We start from the raw sequence: 19,574 nt of genomic DNA, 5'->3' as shown, positions 1-19,574 counted from the left end.
CTTGATTTTATGTATTGTAAAATGTTTGACTTTATTTTTAGATTTAATGAAATACAATCAAAACCCCAGGTCATTGCCTTGATAGCTATATATCCCAAGCCTCATCTCTACCATTCAAAGTTCTAAACAAACAAAAAGACCGCACTTTGACCTAAAATGGTTTACTTTTACAAATCGTGACTTGGATGAAGAGTTTTCTCATTGGCACTCATTCAACATCTGATACATTTAATGATAGTTGTAACTACAATCCCGTCCCCTTTTCACTAATGTGACCTAATGACTTGTTGCTGGGTTTGGACTAACATGAGCAACATGACAGGTGCCACATGTGGAGCAGAATCTGCTTACTCTTTCTGAGCACCTGATATTACCCAAAGTTTTTGATGGGGTTCCTGTTGCTTTATCTTTAGTTTCTTACGTTGTGTTTTATGTACTATTGTTTTTCTGTATGTCTATTTCTTTTTTAAGCCATGCCATTGTCAGTTTATTTTTGATCTATGCATTTGAATGTCCCTCAAGTATATTTTGTCTTAATGGCAATCACTCTACACTTTTTATATAGCTCAATAAGTTAAACATTCTTTATATCATTTGCATGCCTAAATCAAGCTATTTGTTAATAACATATATCTTTAGATTTATTCAAGTTTTCAAATTAATCAGTGTATGTTTTATGAACATAATTGTCAACATCTTCCATTATATGTGCAGTAAAATGTCTGATTTCAAAATCGTCCAGTCTTCCAACATTGTAGATAACTACAAAAAATCACACACTTATGAGTCGGCCTTCAGCTGGCCTCTAAACAATAATGGATACTTGGTCAGTAAAATAGACACCACACTCAACCACAAAACATACAAATAAACCAAAAACATGCAATACAAGCAAAGGACAGAGGTTTCTGACAAGAGATACGTAACCGTTCGGCAGATAAATCATGTTTTGTGAGAGATCAATCCTCCCCCTATACCATTAGCTAATTTGGAATAAGCAGGCACACAACAAAAGGCACAGTAAATCTCAGTTTAAAAAAAGAATCAGAGTCTAATTTTTTTTACATTGGGTAGAGGTATAGAGGAGGATGCCTTAAAACTTAACCCCACCCCCCATTTTTGCGCCTGTCCCAAATCAGGAGCCTTAGGCCTTTTTTAGTCTTGTGTGAATTTTAATTTTAGTTTATTTATATGTTTCAGAGTTTAATATCAAATCTATTTACACTGAACTAGTATACATTTTTGTTAAGGGCAAACTAAAGAACACCTCCGGGTGCGGGATATTCTGGCTGTATTGAAGACTCATTGCTGGCATTCGGATGTTGTCTCTGACAAACTCTCCATTTCCAGTATCATATTTGTTCTGTTAAAATATAAGAGGTATATGTTATTGAAAATACAAGTTATATGTGTACTAAGTTTGAAACGGGTATTTTTATCACTTCGTTTTTCCATCACAGGAAGCGATATGGTGGCTTAGTTGTTGGTAACCGTTACTACGTCTTATGTAGGATCCATCGTGTACTCCACTAACGCTCAATTTTAGATGAAACGTAACCGCGGGTCTGCGTATTTTCTATTACATCTCTATTCTTTGGGCATACCAAATTTTTCCCATTACAAACGATAAAAACTTTGCGTTTACACACTATATTCTGAATTTGTGTTTCAATTCTTTCGAAATAATTCACATTGATTTTGATTTTCAAGAATTTACAAACGACCTGCATTTTTGTGTATATATATAATATTTGTTGTAATCTATCGATGATTTGTTCATTAATATTTCTTACAAATAATGTTCTTATCAATAAATGCTACAGTAGTATACCGGGGATCAGAAGTCATAAATTGATTTGGTGAAAACAAATCCGGGTTACAAATTTAAACCGGGAAAAACAACTATAACAGGAAAACAAAGGAACAACTGAAATGCAACGAAACCAAATGCCAACATACATAGAAACGAACTTTTTGATAACAATTGCCACATTCCTGAATTGGAAATGACATTTGAAGAAAAAATGGTGGGTTGAACCTGGTTATATGGCTAGCCAAACATCCCGCTAAAGATAGACGACTTCACATTAAAATCTATGACAAACGGGATGATTTCAACTTCTCAATTATCAATTTCACATTTATGAGCAATAACATACTCTCTGCTCCTTCATATTGTTTTTCCTTCATATTGTTTTACGTATCTCAATTGATACGTTATGGTGGTGTATGTTCACACTATATTGACTCCATATACAGGAGAGCACTCTTTACGCAGAAAATGCTCCAACAGAGGCATGTGGAGGAAAGATTAGAAATGAGAATCCGTTAATTTTATAGACACCATTACGAATGGGTTGATATATGTAAGCAGTCCTTCTTGTATCAGTAGTATATCCTTAATTATGAGTTAACTCACTGGTCAATATTATATGATGCCAGTACTGATTGAACTATGGGTTGTTCAGTGACATATGTCAAACGTCATTAAAAAAAACAGGGGTCTATGTACATGTTTACAAGCTATATATTAAAATCAATGCAAAACATACATTTTTTTCAAATGTGTCATATTTTGACGTCCCTTATAAAAATATTTCATTTTAGCGATCATATTACACCGTGATTGTATCTTATGCCCTCAAAAGCAATGTTTTCGTTCGCGAATGTGTTATTTGAATAAAAGGACGATTTGATATTTTTTATATTCGTGTCTAAACTCTATCCTTATAAGATGGCATGGCCAACAAACAGGTTACAAGTTTTCCGAAATTTTTTATAAGGTCTTATGCATATCATTTATCTCTTTTATGTTACGTTATTGTAACCATTTACGCTTTGATTATAATAGATTCTATCCCAAACATTTATAATCGAGATCATATCATTTTCATTAGAATATATATTTATGCGAATTTTTCATTACAAAAATAAATATACTTCAACATAATATTGTTTTTCGTTTGATCACCACAGAAAATAATCGATCGGACCCTTGTTCAAAACTTATATTTCACGAGGGGATCATCCCCAAAGTGCTCATTAACTAGCGTTTTTGATTGATATTTTACTTACATTTTGATCAATTCTTAGTTTAATTGGGAAAAATAATAGTTCACCATGCAAGTTCGACCATATACTGTTTTAACTATTCATCGTGTTAGCATAAATATGGAGATGAGCTTTGTCAGTGAGATGACTATACATTTAGACCAATGACCAAAGGGTTAAACGATGAAAAATCAATGTATAAATTTCAATTCGGACAAAATCATACATTTGTACCATGTATTAAGCTGTAAAAAGCCCAGATCTGACAAAATGGAAAAAATTTAGATACAACAATGCAAAAACCTTATAGACAGCTTTTTGTGCGACTGTAAGTCCAAGGTTTCCGAATTAAATGGTGTTCTGATATAAAATTAAGTTACTCTGCTTAATAGAATTAAACTTATACAGTTCACGCACACGGAAGGGGTAAAATTGAACAAATAGAAGATATATGGGAAAAAGACTGTTTATTGATTATGAGTCAAAAGGTCAAACTTTAAAGTCACTGTTACTTATTATTGGAACTTTTGAAATACATAGGTTCCTGGAAAGTAACTGGAGTTTATCTTGCTTGATTGGAATGGAACTTATAAAGAAGAAAGATAAAGGAAAGGGGACTACTTCTATTGATGTCAGGAGGTCCTTCTTTGTACATGAAGACTAAAAGCTCACAACAGCATGAATGAAAAGTAAAATCACATAAATACTGAACTCCGATGAAAAATTCTACAGAAAGTCCCTGATCAAAATTAAATTCTACAGAAAGTCCCTGATCAAAATTAAAACAGATGGCTGCTAATATGACCTGTTGATACTATTTGTAATGCTTTCTTGTTATTAAATGTTTACTTATTCAGGGTAGTATCTGGTCTATATTCCAGCTTTGATAAGTGTTTGGTATTCATTTCTTCGAAGTATGAACATCAACATTATCGATAACAACTGTCATATTCCTGACTTGGTACCCTGCTCGATATAATCATCAAATCAACACATTTAGTTTTTTTTTATTCGGATCGACACATTTACTGAATGGCTGTGTGAATAAAGACCATGGCATTTAACTAGCTGTCAGTAAGCGCGAGTACTCTCAAATCGTGTTTTCTTGCTAATTTGGCCTGTTGTTACTATTTGTAATGCTTTCTTGTTATTTAATGTTTAGTTATTCAGGGTAATATGTGGTCTATATGTTAGACTCAGATCGACGTCCCGCCTCTAATCGACGTCCATTCCTCAAATCGACGTCCAATCCTCAAATCGACGTCTAAATCTGACGTCACATTCTCAAATCGACGTGCAATATGTTGATACTCTAATCGACGTCTAATTTGACTTCATGTAGTGCCAAAAACGACGTCCGATTGAGTGTAGTCGTCTCTAATCGAGGTCCAATATCAATAAGGACTTGCACTAATAAACATGTTATGTAGGGTTCTTATGTCAACTTTTTATACATTTATACAAACTTTCCATAAAGATTTTTTCAACCCGAAATATGTTACATGCATATTAATATTTATCTTGATAAAAAGTTCATCCAAAAGATCTACAATCATTCCTATTCATATTAATAAATGAAATACAGGTCAATGAGAAAACAACCCAACGACTAAGAAAACCAAATGACATCTAGAGAGCATAGAATGAAATTCAAAACAGTGTGGCTGTGGCCATTGATTGACACATTAAATTCATCCATTGACAGGGACAATTTACATGAACGTGTGTCTGTAACGACCACTGTTCACAACGTACCTATGATAGACATTTAAACTGTGGGGTCACCAAAGGTTTCTTAACGCCTTTAATTATAAGATAATTCGAAAAATTTATCAGGAATAACCTTTATGTTTTGATTTATACAATTGATATAAATCAAAACATCGTGTTATTCCTGATTAATTTTTCGAAATACTTTATTAAGGTGTTGAGGACCTTTGGTGACCCCATAGTTTAAGTGTCTTTAAAAAGTACACAGTGAGCAATGCCAGTGTCGTTACATACAAACGTTCACCTAAATTTTCCCAGTCATTGGATGAATTTAATGTGTCAATCAATGGCCACAGCCACACTGTTTTGAATTTTATTCTAAGTCTTCAACAATACGCAAAATACAGAACTACAGCCAAATATTTTGAGAGTATTACAAGTCGGACCTGTAGTGAAGCATATACGAAAGAAATTGGCATAATGTTTTTATGTTGTGCTATTAAACCGCTGTTCCAGATCTGGGAAGGGTTAAGTGCACATACACATGTCTATCCCCGCCACATTCAATATGTGCATGTAGTCCAGTTGTTGTCGTTGGTTTATGTCTGTCATATTTGTTTTTTCGGAATTGTTTTGTTATAAATTAGACCGTTAGTTTTCTAATTTGAATTTACATCATTCATGTTGTGGTTTTTATAGACTTTCCCGGATGGGTTTTTAGAATGTTGAAAGCCGTACGATCGTTTTTAATTGCTCACATTCACGTACTTTATTTTAACTCTATTGGATAGTTATCCCATTGGAAATCATATCCTATCTCCTTATTTTTATGAAATCTTTAAAATCTAAAAATTAATATCAAAAGCTGTTTACATACAGTCGGACAACCAGAAGCCTCTGAGTAGGAATATCCTAATCATAAGTGTCTGTCAGACAAGTTGCAATGAAGTTTCCAGATGGTATTCAAAACAAGTTATTGCTATTCTTTAATTTATTTGATCAACTTATAGTTAATGAATATAAAACAAATATGTTTTAGATAGATTTAATTTGTCTCACATAATACATTTAAAAGTTTAAGGTTTCATCTGATATCGGTTTAGGTCTATTCTGTATTCTGTTTCCCATCAAAACGGACGTCAAATAGAAAAGCTTAAAATTGGACGATTAGAGAAGCCAAAAATTGGCCGTCGATTTGAAATGTTATTTTATTGTGACGTCCGATTTGGACGTCGATTTGATAAATGCACGTAGATTAGACACCGGACGTCGATCTGAGTCTTACATATATACCATCTTTGATAAGACTTCATTTCTTCGAAGTATGAACATCAAAATTATATAGTTTGTAAAAATATTGCCTTTCTCCTTTTGAACTGTAAACCTAACCACAAAATTATTTTCATTTAACTGTGTATAATATTATTGTAAATGGCGAATTTCGGTTAAAGTTTATTGTTGCTTTTTTCTGAAATAGTTCAACATTTCACAGCGGTATAATACTATTACTTTAATTATTCATCCCTTATTTTATTATTGATTTTGTATTTGCATTGTATCATAGATCAAATTTATTCGTTCAGTATATGTTTACTTGTGTTAGCATGTCTTTTAATTGAGTTTAGCAATTTTAATTGATATTTTATAGTGTCTGTCTATGTTGTGATGTTACGCTATTGTTTCAGATAAGCGGGAAGGTTTGGTACAATTAAAACGTTTAAACCTGCTGCAAATGTTTGCACCTGTCCTAAGTCAGGAATCTGATGTTCAGTAGTTGTCGTTTGTTGATGTGGTTCATAAGTGTTTCCCGTTCATGTTTTTTATATAGAATAGACTGTTTGTTTTACCGTCTAAATTGTTTTACACTAGTAATTTTTGGGGTCCTTTATAGCTTTCTGTGCGGTGTGAGCCAAGGATCTGTGTTTACTGTACTTTGACCTATAACGGTTTACTTTTATCAGTTGTGACGTTGATGGATAGTTGTCTCATTGGTTCTCATACCACATCTTCTTATATCTTAGAACATGCAGGACAGAGAAATACATAAATACATGATATAATATAAAAAAGAAGATGTGGTATGATTGCCAATGAGACAACTATCCACAAAAGACCAAAATGACACAGACATTAACAACTATAGGTCACCGTACGGCCTTCAACAATTAGCAAAGCCCATACCGCATAGTCAGCTATAATAGGCCCCGATAATAGTTCATTTCAACAAGTAAACCAGCGAATAACAACGAACACCTAAAATTAATTTAAGACAAAACACAAATACAGCACAATAGAATAATGTGTCACACAAATGTAATAAACTCTGATACAGAAAAAAATAATTCCTTCGGGTCGTACACGATTGTCCCTAACCTTGGCTAGTTTATTCAAATACGTTAAACACAACATTTATTATATAATTAGAAAATGCATCTTTGAAATAGGTATAGCAGGAATTTTTGAAATAAAAAAAGGACAGTGCAACAAGCAAAATCAACCATAACTCCTGCCTTTTTTGAAAAAGTAAAATCACAAAAATACTGAATTCCGAGGAAATTTCAAAACGGATAGTCCCTTAACAAATGGCAAAATCAAAAGCTCAAACACATCCAACAAATTGATAAAAATTGTCATATTCCTGACTTGGAACAGGCATTTTCTTAAGTTTTATATCTAGCTAAACCTCTTACTTGTATAACAGTCGCATAAAATTCCATCATATTGTCAACGATGTGTAAACAAAACAAACAGACGTAATTGGTTGAAAAGTAAAAAATGGGGTTCAGCGGTCAACATTGTGTTGTTATCTTAATCACTATAAAATAAACACATATGTAAAAAAAAACATTGGCACAATAACAAATTACCTTTCATGTAGCTTTACTCTTGTTTTACATACATAAATAAGATTTGGTATGAATGCCAATGAGACCAATCCCATCAAAGTCAAAATTTATAAACAGTAAATAATTAGATCTAAAGGTTTCCAACATGACTAGAACTAGAAAGCCAACGGTCTAAACTATATAAAAAAACGAGAAACGAGAAACATATATGAACCACCCCAAAAAAACGACAACTACCGATCAACAGTCTCCTAACTTAGACAGGTTCACAAAAACAGTTGGTCTAAACGTTTAAACAGGCGCTAACCTTCATTCTAATCTACGACAATAGTGTAGCATTACAACATAAGAAGACTCAATATGCATGTAGACCCTTCGAATTAAGTTTTGCGCCGACAGCGAAAGTATGGTGGCCGGTGAAGGCCATTTCGCGTTTTCGCCTTTCATATTCTATAGGGCGAAATCGAAAAGAAAAAATATTTCGCGTTTTCGACTTTGCGTTTTCGCGTTTTCGACTTCGCGATTTCGCGTTTTCGCCCTATAGAAGATGTAAACCGAAAACGCGAAATGGCATTAACCGGCCAGCATTCGAAAGAGATACACTATTTCAATTTGAGCTATAAAATTGGTCATTAAAAGTAAAATTTGAGTACCAAACAAGTTAATGTTACATTTTAATGTTGTGTCGTTGTTCTCCTCTTATATTTAATGCGATTCCCTCAGTTTTAGTTTGTTACCCCAATTTTGTTTTTTGTCCATAGATTTACGAGTTTTGAACAGCGATATACTACTGTTGCCTTTATTTATAAACATTTAAGGAATCCAAACTGTAACAGTTATCGATTGAAGACGATACTTCCATGTCATGCTTTATCCGATAAAGTGTATTTTGGAAAAGTTTGATAATATTTTTTTCTCTTTTTGTAAAGCCAATTTTCATCGTACCTTTTCACCCCCTACCTTTTAAATCTGTTGTTCACTTGATTTCAGTGCAACATAATTGTGTAACCCATTTTTTGAATTGTAAACTATGTATGACATATCGGTGAAGGTTTTCAGGTTTGCTCTAGTACTACATGTATCAAATTACTCAAGTACTTGACAGGAATTGTTTTACCAAATTAACCCTTACAAGACAGCTGTTGTCTTGACATTTCTAGTATAAAACTGATGAAGAAAGTCTTGCCATCATATTCAAGAGTTTTTGGGAAATCTTGAATAATTGAAACGACTTTCTAGAGACGAACATGAAGTTTGCGATTGCATTTTTGTTTTTGATCCTGATGGTAGAAGTGTCATTCTCATACGGCTACAAACATAGTGACCATGTTAATTCATGTGGTATGTTATTTTTGTATGTTTGTAACCATTGCTATAATTATTTTGTACATAATATTCTCCTTTCATTGTTAATTTAATTGTAAAGTGATGACAATACGACTTGAATGCCATTACTAGCATACTGATTAGTCTGATTCCACATGAATTTGTGACGAAAAGTATAAATACAGCAGCAAATGATGCAACCACAAACATAAACATGTTCAAATGTGATGGAAATTGCGTATTTGCGTGTGATTTTTTTTTCGTTCTTCTACAAAAGATTTAAATAATTCTAAATATTTCACAGAATCGTATTTAATGACCGACCAAGAAGTATATTTAATTATCGTGAGGGTATGAAACCATAAGTGTCAATACCTGATTCTAAAACACAGGCAATTTAATTAGATTGAGACTCCTAGATATATTGTGCTGACAAAGTTATGTCATTTAATTATCATACAGTCTATTGTGTGTTATTGGCTTTTTAGTAAAAAAATTGTATCATTGATTTTTTTTGTTGAAAATTATATTGCAACAGTAAGGAACATTGCAAAACTGGAAATAGGCTTTCTTAGGTATTTTTTTTTCTTGACATGCTATGTAGCAAGTTGATACTTTCGTAATCAATATCTTGTCTTTTAGTATGTGGACTGGAGAAAAACGAAGGATATTGCAGTAAAAAAGAACATTGTTATTCAAAGGGAAAGTACTTCTACTACGATTCCAAGTTAGGAAAATGTAGACCTCTACGTTACAAAGGGTATGGCGGTAATGCAAATAAATTTCACAGCAGGAAAGAATGCAGACACGCATGTCGAAGTAAGTTATTGAAATATGTATTAGCATTCGAATTTGTAAATGTTCAAATAATACATATGGCAATTTGATCTCGAATGTGAAATATTGACCAGTTTCCATTATCTAAAACGTTCTGAGCTCTACCAAGTGTTTATTGACAGTCAAAATTTCCATGGCGACGTCTCATAAGATTTATTGCCCTGAAACGACATTTTTTTTTCATTTTGTCTTTTATCGTGAAAACTATTATAGATAGAGAAAAACTTTATGAAGCAAATATAATCAGCAAAACAAGATTTACAAATGATTATCATGGTCAAAATCGTCAGTTGACCGAATAGAGTTTTTTTTTTATATTTTTGCGTTTTACTCTGTATCTCAAACATTACAATCGATTTTTTGTCATGAATTCTGTCATTGTCTACAATGTTGGAGAGAGTACATTGTTGATTATGCACATATACCTAGGTGAGCGACACATATTTTTAAGACCTCTATTTTTCATTTTTTTAACTTTATTCTTTACTTGAATTTGTTTTCATAAAAAAAATAACCAAAATAATCATGGCATAATTTAAGGATAATCACTCTTCATTAATTGTCCCATTGCTTTCTAGGTTACATTGAGCAATTTCAAGCAGTAACATCTCTTTGTCTTTTGAAAGTTCAAATAAAGTGACAGTCTTTAATTGCATGTTAAAGTAAACCCTTATGGTGTTTTGTACGGAAAACAGCGACATACTTTTAATTACATATAGCAAAATACTGGCACTTGATGTCTGAAATCCAGGCATAATATACCGCTTTTTAATTTGCGTACATTTAAAAAAAAAATAAATTTCAAATTTATAGCAAAAAAGTGTTTTACAATGATCATCAGTCATTCAGCTTTCATTAAATAAAAATAGAAAATTCAACATATTTTGAAAGCTACACCGCATGGGCATTTGAGATATGGACCTATTTTGTTTAAAACATGTACTTCTTTCTGGAATGTTCTTTCAGACCGGACTTACATTAGTCGTGGTACAAGTTAAAGTTATGAACAAAATTGCCCATCGGCAGAAATTATTGTTTTTAATTTGTCTTTATATTCCCGATACTTCAGTAATCTTTACTTTGAGAACGTAAACATGTTTTTTATAGTTATTTGCGCATCAATATTCTCCTTTTTTATTTTATCGTTGTTGTGGTTATTGAGATGACAATTTTTTTTATTAGAGCGTCATTGATGAGTCTTTTTTTTTTAAACAAAATGCGAATCTGGCCTGAGTTTCTCTAAAAAGTTCTTAAAAAAAGTGATGTTGATTCTTTCATATAAAAATATAAATTGATATCTATCAAAATAAATATCCGAAAAATAGAAGAGCCATGTAAAGAATATATCTTGAAGTATCGCAAAAATTTTCAATGATTTGTTATATTATTGTAATACCTTGCATCAATAGCATTCTATTGCGCGCAATACCAAAGATGTCACTGTCTTAGTTGATGTTGTCGTTTTCCAGTATCAAATACCAAAAATCGTAACTTGTACTTAGATTTTCTCTAACACTGGTAGTCAATTCATCAGATTTTCATTGTGTGTGTTGTTATTGATTGATATTGGGCTTGTATGTATTGTACACGACTATAGAATACATGTCTCAAAGTAAATCTATATCACGCAACCACATTTAATGCTAATCTGTTTAGTTTTTTATAGCTCTCTAAAGGTTATCATAAATTTCAGATCATGATTTTAGTTCGAAAGTTAGTTATATACTTTGGATAAAAATGAACTACACTGTCCTTTTGTTTTATAGTACAAACGCAATTTAAACAACAACCCCACGTCAAACAATAAAGAAGTTCAGTTGGCTAACATATTTCATTTCAAGCTCTAAATCTATAGTCAATGTATTTATTGATTTGAAAGACAATCACACATATGAGGTACCTAAACATTTTTCTCAAATGATTTCAGAGGGATATGGTAATAAATGTGAGGTATGTCCAGCACCTAGATACGTAAACTATACCAAGTGTGGTTGCTATAAAAAGGGTTATTGTAAATGTCCACCTGGGTATTATTGCTGTCCAGTAACATGCGGCGGTAGAGGTTCTTTTGAAGGATACTCATGCATGAAGCCAAAACAAGGTACGTCTAAGTGAAAGAACGATAAATATTTGAACATAAGGACAAAAAAGATCTTAGATCTACATCAAACCCACCCTTTTCTCCTTTTTTCAATCGATGATTGATTGATTGTTGGTTTTGAACGTGACAATCAGCAGTATATCGTGGTGGTCAGTTTTTATTAATGGAGGAATCTAACTGTCAGTTGAGAACAACTGACCATATCAAAACATACAATCCTTCTGAATTCAGATTGGTGTCAAACCCTCTATTAATGGAGGAAGCCGGAATACTCGGAAAGAACCACCGACCGTTATAGGAAAACTGTCAATCCCTGTCAATTGAGATTGAAGTCGAAACTGCCACATACAGGTTTCAAATAGTAACATAAATCGTTATATATATGAAGCATTTCGAAAAATAAGTCACACATACTCTCTTACTTTGTTCTTAATATTTCCTTTTTATTTTTTTGATTTGAGCATCACTGATGATTTTTTTATTGATGGAAAGTGTCTGGCGTGCACAATTTTAATCTCTGTATCTATGATTAGTTTTTGTACTATATTTTTTTGACAGTTTAACTTAAATACTATTAACATTATATTATCTGTATATGTGTTATTATTGTTTGAAGTTAGTCTCGCATAACTTGTTTTATCCGTTGAACAACCAAACTATCTTTATCATATTGCTTTTATCCGATGTTTAGTAAAATGTGCCAGGGGTCATGGACAAGGTACATGTGGAGGTGGCGGAAAACATAAAGGCAACGATGGTAATGTTGAAAATAAAAGATAATTGAGCCATAAACCACATGTTTTGATTACGATTGAAGACAGAAGAAGTTATTTGGAACACCATCATAAGTATGCAAAGATTTAAGTCGATTGGAGATGAATAAAAATTTCTTCTAAACAGTGTTCATTTATTTTCACTGACTGCAGTACATACTTAAGTCTATAGTATTATTTATATTCAATACATATACCGTAGTCTATTTTATTGACCACATTAGGATTTGAACAGGTTCCTTTGATAACTTTTTGTGGACATAAAACATTGTTTATACAAAATGATAACAAACAAAAAACAAGAGAATGTTAATTAAACTGTAATCGCTTCTTTTTTGGAGATTTTTTTGTATAGATATAGGAAGATGTGGTGTGAGTGCCAATGAGACAACTTTCCATCCAAATAACAATTTATAAAAGTAAACCATTATAGGTCAATGTATGGCCTTTAACACGGAGCCTTGGCTCACACCAAACAACAAGCTATAAAGGGCCCCAAAATTACTAGTGTAAAACCATTCAAACGGGGAAAACCAACGGTCTAATCTATATCAAAAACGGAAACGAGAAACACGTATAAATTATATAAAACAAACGACAACTACTGTACATCAGATTCCTGACTTAGGACAGGTGCAACGGGATTAAACGTTTTAATGGTACCAAACGTTCTCTCTTTTTCTGAAACAATAGTATAACATTACAACATAGAAAACACACCATAAAATATCAATTGGTATGTATAGATATCACAAAAATATGTTCTTTAGAAAGCAATGTCTTGTGGTCTCGGTATACCTTTTTTCTTCATTTTTTTGTTTTTTGTTTAGTGGCTTCAATTTCTTCCCCAAATCATTGTTCATTATTCTTAGATTTGCAGAGCGTTTTCAAATTTTGAACGTTAATTGAAACCATTAAATGTGTATTGAAAATATGTACTTGTAAGACAAAAATATCTTGAGATTTATTTCGAAATGAAGTGATAGAAAATAAACTGATGCGTTATTTTTTCTGGGTCAGTTGTTTGTTATTTTCCAACCTGAACCAAAATAATAGCCAAATACAGTAAGACTCTATCAAGGATTTATAGAGTTATATCATCTCATCTAAAATTTTACATACGGCTTCTTGGTTTGGTTGATTGTTATCGAAATGATAAGACTTTTTTCCACTAGTAGAAAGACACAATTCAAAGACACCTATGAGAGTACATATGAATTCATCTCCGATTAGATCTTAGATGTTTCTCAATTTCAAGATTTCTGTGGTTGTTTTGTCTATTTAATGATTTGTTTTGGGTATGGTGTTGTCTTTGGGTTATTTATTAATGATATTTGATTGCTTCTTAGTATATTTTTGTTTTTGTAACATAATAGGATTATGCAGTTTGTCAAAAACAAGTTGCAGTAGTCCGGCGGCTACAAGCATATTTCAGACGAATTGTGCACATCCTGTTACAAGCATGAAATTTGGCATAGACCTTCCTCAACTATTACTCTTTTATTTCAGATAGGGAGGCATTTGAAATAAATGTCTCACTTCCGGTAAAATCCAAAATGGCGGACGTCATACTTAAATCAGCCCAATATCGAAGACTAGCGTGTAAAAATGTGTTATTATCATGCTACTATCATAATATTTGGTACAGACCTTTGTTTTTTACTACTTTTGGATAAATTAAATAGATTAGATGTCTTTAGAAACCCCACTTTCGGTTAAAATCCAATATGGCTGACATTGTACTTAAATAAGCTATTTTTTTAGGGAGGGTAACTGAAATGTGTTTTAACGTATTGCTACTATCATTACATTGTGTATGAACCTTTCTTTGGTGTTTCTGATGGATACAATGCATAAGACATATGTCTTAAAAACCCTTTCTTCCGGGTATATCCAAAATGGCGGACAGAGAAATTAACAATTTTTTATTCAAATTTTCATTTTTTTCAATATGTAAAGAAATGATTTTATTTTGTGCTGGTCATTAAACTTTTGGCTTTAAGTTATCCTCAAAACCACTTATTCTAGCATGTTGTAAATATTTAGATATAAAGTTGACACTTCCGGTTAAAAATGTGACGTAAATTTCAAAGATGAGTCCTCAATCTATTTCTTCGATTTAGAGTTTTGGATAGATTGATTAAAACAAAATAAAATCACTATAGTACTAAAAATTATTTAAAATTATTACTATTTGGCCAAGAATACATGTTTATTCACAGTCACCATGACATGCACACATCGCAGTGCACGGGATACCCGATTTTCCACATTAAAAATGACCGCGGAATCCTTTCTTACATCCACAATGTATAAGCTTTTGACAAAATGATGATGCCTCAAAAAGAGTTTTTCAAAAGTTATCCTCTTTGTCCCCGCCTGGAGTGGGTAGCATAAGAACCAATCCCAAGCTCGTCTCCCTAAACACCTGCATTAGTATAAATGCATTATTTACATGCTGGAAAAGACTAGACCAAGTTGAGGGAATAGCCTCGAAAAGCCGTCCCTGTTGCGCAAATAGTTATTTTCTTGCTTCGTTAACCATGTTTTACCCATCTGCTAAGTTTGTGCGATCTTACAGTAAAACCCCGGTGATTTAGTCTAATTAATCATCATTCTTTTTGTTAAAGTCACATCTTCAAATGCAATCAATGTCTCCCACATAGTCTTTTCCCCCCTTTCAAGCAAAGAGAGAACCATATCACAACAGGTAAAGACATGGATAACAATAAGTGTTTCAGATCACCCAGATCAGTTGAAAGGCCATCGATAGATATTAATCCAAAGTCTTTTGCCCTCCCAAACACAACGTCTACCCCTATGTCACGGAATAGCGAAACAGTATTGACAACATCATCATTAACGACTGTTCGAATCATGACTCGTTTAAGTGCGTGTTTCACTGCATCAGACACATGCACCATGATTTTAGTGTCTGCCTCTAAATGTGAACTTGGTGCTGAACTTGAAATACATTACGTGGTGGATAAGATAGAATATCCTGACCATTTGTTGCTATAACTACCATACGCATCCAAGACTTCATCCACTCGTATTTCAGTTTCAAGGTATTTTATTTAGGTAAGGACATAATACCCAATCAGCATACTCAGTAGGCCGCAATTCACAATCGGAGAGCTGATTTCCAGCATTTACAAAGACTGTGGTATTGTTTCTCACATCTTAATAAATTCTGCAAAAACACATATTTTCTTGCCTTGTTAACCTAATCTGTTTCTTTTTTTTTTATCTTCCAACAAAACCACGTATCGTTTTCAATGACATTAAACATCAAATCCATATGGTGATGTTGGCTGGTCAATCAGCATTCTTAATGCTATAGTCACATCTTCAAACTCCATTAATGTCACCAACGCAGTTCCTTTTCCAGCGAACGTGTTATCTTTTAATGCCTAGTGCATTTGAAAGGTCATTGATTAATATATATCTTATACTTTCCCCCTTCTAAATGCAAACCAAAGTTTGTCTGCCCTATGTCACGGAATAGCGAAACAGCAATGACATCAGTATCGACTGTTTGAGTCATGACTCAGTTAAGTCTATGTTTCACTGCATCAGACACATCTATCTTGATTCTAGTGTCAGTCTCTTCGTGTAAACATGGTGCTAAACTTGAAACATCATCAAGTGGTGGATAACACTAAACATCCTGAGCATTTGTTGCTTCAACTACCTTGTACTCAAAATTGTATTGAGCAAGCTCCTGTGAATGAAAACTTAAAAGTTCTTTCTTACTGTCGTCATCTCTCAGAAAACTTTCCCATCTTTGAGGATGTTTTTAATCCTGGGTTCGTCTGTGTATTCCCTTTCCCCTAAATGTTGCCCTTGCTTCTTTTAGCAGCTTTAAAACTACCAGTATTTCGCTATTCCGTAACAAAGGGGCAGACGAACTATTGACTGTATTTGGGGAGGCAAAAATCTTTGGATTAATATCTATCAATGGCCTTTCAAATGCACTAGGCAATGAGTGATCACACACTTTTATTTTACCAATACCTTATGACGGGTTGTGATACTGTTCTCTCTTTGCTTGAAAAGGAAAAAAAAGACTGCGTGGGAGACATTAATGGTATTTGAAGATGTGACTTTAACATAAAGAATGATGATTGATCAGCCTAAATCACCGGGGTTGTACTGTACAAACTTATCAGATCTAACATGATTAACGAACCAAGAAAGTCAATTTTTGCACAAAAGGGAAATCTCATTTTAAGTGAGGCTATTCCCACGACTTGTTCTAGTCTTTTCAAGCATGTAAAATGTGTAATATACTAATGCAGGTGTTTAGTGAGACGAGCTTTGGATTGACTCTTATGCTACCTAGTCTTGTCACTAATGGATTGCGAAGGGACAAAGAGGGTCCCTTTAAAAAAAAACTCTTTCTGAGACCTCATCATTTTTTCAGAAGCTTGTACATTATGGATGTAAGAAAGGGTGCCGCGGTTATTTTTTTAAATGTGTAAAATCGGGTCTCCCGTGCACTGCCTTGTGTGCATGTGTTGGTGATTGTGAATAAGCATGTATTCTTGGCCAAATAGAAGTAGTTTTAAATATTTTTTAGTACTATAGTGATTTTATTTTGTTTAAATCAATCTATCCAAAACTCTACATCGAAGAAATAGATTGAGGACTCATCTTTAAAATTTACGTCATATTTTTACCGGAAGTGTCAACTTTATATCTTAGCGTTTACAACATGCTAGAATAAGTGGTTTTGGGGATAACTTAAAGCCAAAAGTTTAATGACCAGCACAAAATAAAATCATTTTCTTTACATTTTGAAGAAAGTTGAAAATTTGAATAAAAAATTGATATTTCTCTGTCCGCCATTTTGGATACTTCCGGAAGAAAGGGTTTTTAAGACATGTGTCTTATACATTGTCTCCATCAGAAGCACCAAAGAAAGGTTCATACACAATGTAATTATAGTAGCAATACGTTAAAACACATTTCAATTACCCTCCCTAAAAAATAAGCTTATTTAAGTACAATGTCCGCCATATTGGATTTTAACCGGAAGTGGGGTTTCTGAAGACATCTAATCTATTTCATTTATCCAAAAGTAGTAAAACACAAAGGTCTGTACCAAATATTATGATAGTAGCATGATAATAGGACATTTTTACACGCTAGTCTTCGATATTGGGCTGATTTAAGTATAACGTACGCCATTTTGGATTTTACCGGAAGTGAGACATTTTTTTCAAATGCCTCCCTATCTGAAATAAAAGAGTAATAGTTGAGGAAGGTCTATGCTAAATTTCATGCTTGTAACAGGATGTGCACAATTTTTTACAAAGCCGCCGGACTACAGAGGAATACGTTAGTATGTCCACATTTATTTGTGAATCCTAATTTGAAATTAGGAGATTATTTTGCTCATAGTGAAAGAAAAAAAGATTTATCATCAGTCTTTCAGAATATACCTTCATTTCTCACTTTATAATAATAAATACATATTTTTTCTTTTGGTAATTACATAAAAAGATACCATGAAAATATCTCGAAGATAAAACTTCACATTTTTATTTATCAAACGATATATAGCCAGTTTGATAAAAGGTGTATTAGCTGTAATTAATGAAAATAGAAAACCGTATGATCTATCAGCATTTAGTTCGTATTTTATCCTAGACGTCATCTAACATAAACATATATATATAAGTAGACCGAGTTAATTTGTGTCATTGCGCTCACCCACATCTGTATTTCATGCCATGAAAGAAATAAAACATAGTTTTACCAGGTCATGAATGATTTCTTTTGGTCCGAATATGGTGTTGCCATTCTTTCATTTTAATAACTTAACTTGCAAAGTGCATGCGAAATCCATCTTCTGACATCGTTAAAGTTAGGGTTATGTAAATACGGGTTTGTCTGATTTTGAATTATTGACTTGCAAGTCAATAATTTGGGATGAGTTGATCGAGTTTGACCAAATTGAATCTATTTGACGGCTTATAGCGAAACAGCGTTTCATTTTTCCGTGTTGATTTCTGTTTGAAACAAAAAAAAATCGTATCTTAAATTTTGGTCTGATATGATATGGTTTGATAAATTGATATACTAAGTAATATGAATCAAAATGAGAATTTAAGTCAAACCTGCACTCATGAATTTGACAGCTTGTATATATATAAAAAAAAGAAGATGTGGTATGATTGCTAATGAAACAAGTGTCCACAAGAGACCAAATTACACAAAAATTAACAACTATAGGTCGCCGTATGGCCTTCAACAAAGAGCAAAGCCCATAACGCATAGTCAGTTTAAAAAGGCCCCGAAATGACAAATATAAAAAAATTCAAACGAGAAAACTAGCGGCCTAATTTATATACAAAAAATAAACGAAAACAAATATGTAACAAATCAAGAAACGACAACCACTGAATTACAGGCTGCTGACATAGAACAGGCACTTACATATAGAATGTGGCGGGCGAGTTTAACATGTTAGCGGGATCCAAATCCACCCCCTACCTCTGGCCTTTGTCAGTCTTGTATGCTTTTTAATTTTAGTTTTTTTTGTGTATAATTCGGAGTTTATTATGACGTTCATTATCACTGAACTAGTAAACATATTTGTTTAGGGGCAAGTTGTAGGATTCCTCCGGGTGCGGGAGTTTCTCGGTGCATTGAAGACCCATTGGTGGCCTTCGGCTATTGTCTGCTCTATGGTCGGGTTGTTGTCTTGTTGACACATTCCCCATTTCCATTCTCACTTAAATCAAAATCAGTTTAAAAAGGCTTAACTCATCAGATGGATACAGATAGAAATACATTTAACAAAAAGACAGAGTGGACGTAGCCGGGTACTTGTATATCCCAACAACAAAAATACACTAATTACCAATCTGAGAGTACTCGCAGTTACTGACAGCTAGTTCAAGGCCACTAACAACTAATTAA

General features: G+C 33.1%; 1 long non-coding RNA gene across 1 annotated transcript; it reads left to right on the top strand.

Annotated features, from left to right (window-relative positions):
* Window positions 1–8,733: 8,733 nt before the first annotated feature.
* On the top strand, window positions 8,734–12,740 carry LOC143078118 (uncharacterized). The gene is made up of 4 exons (XR_012979064.1): window positions 8,734–8,948; window positions 9,576–9,752; window positions 11,698–11,871; window positions 12,563–12,740. It is a non-coding gene; the product is annotated as an uncharacterized LOC143078118 (long non-coding RNA).
* Window positions 12,741–19,574: the final 6,834 nt, after the last annotated feature.

This window comes from Mytilus galloprovincialis, chromosome 6 (genome assembly GCF_965363235.1).
Source record: "Mytilus galloprovincialis chromosome 6, xbMytGall1.hap1.1, whole genome shotgun sequence".
Taxonomy (NCBI): Eukaryota; Metazoa; Mollusca; class Bivalvia; order Mytilida; family Mytilidae; genus Mytilus; species Mytilus galloprovincialis.
This window is presented reverse-complemented; position numbering and strand designations above follow the sequence as displayed.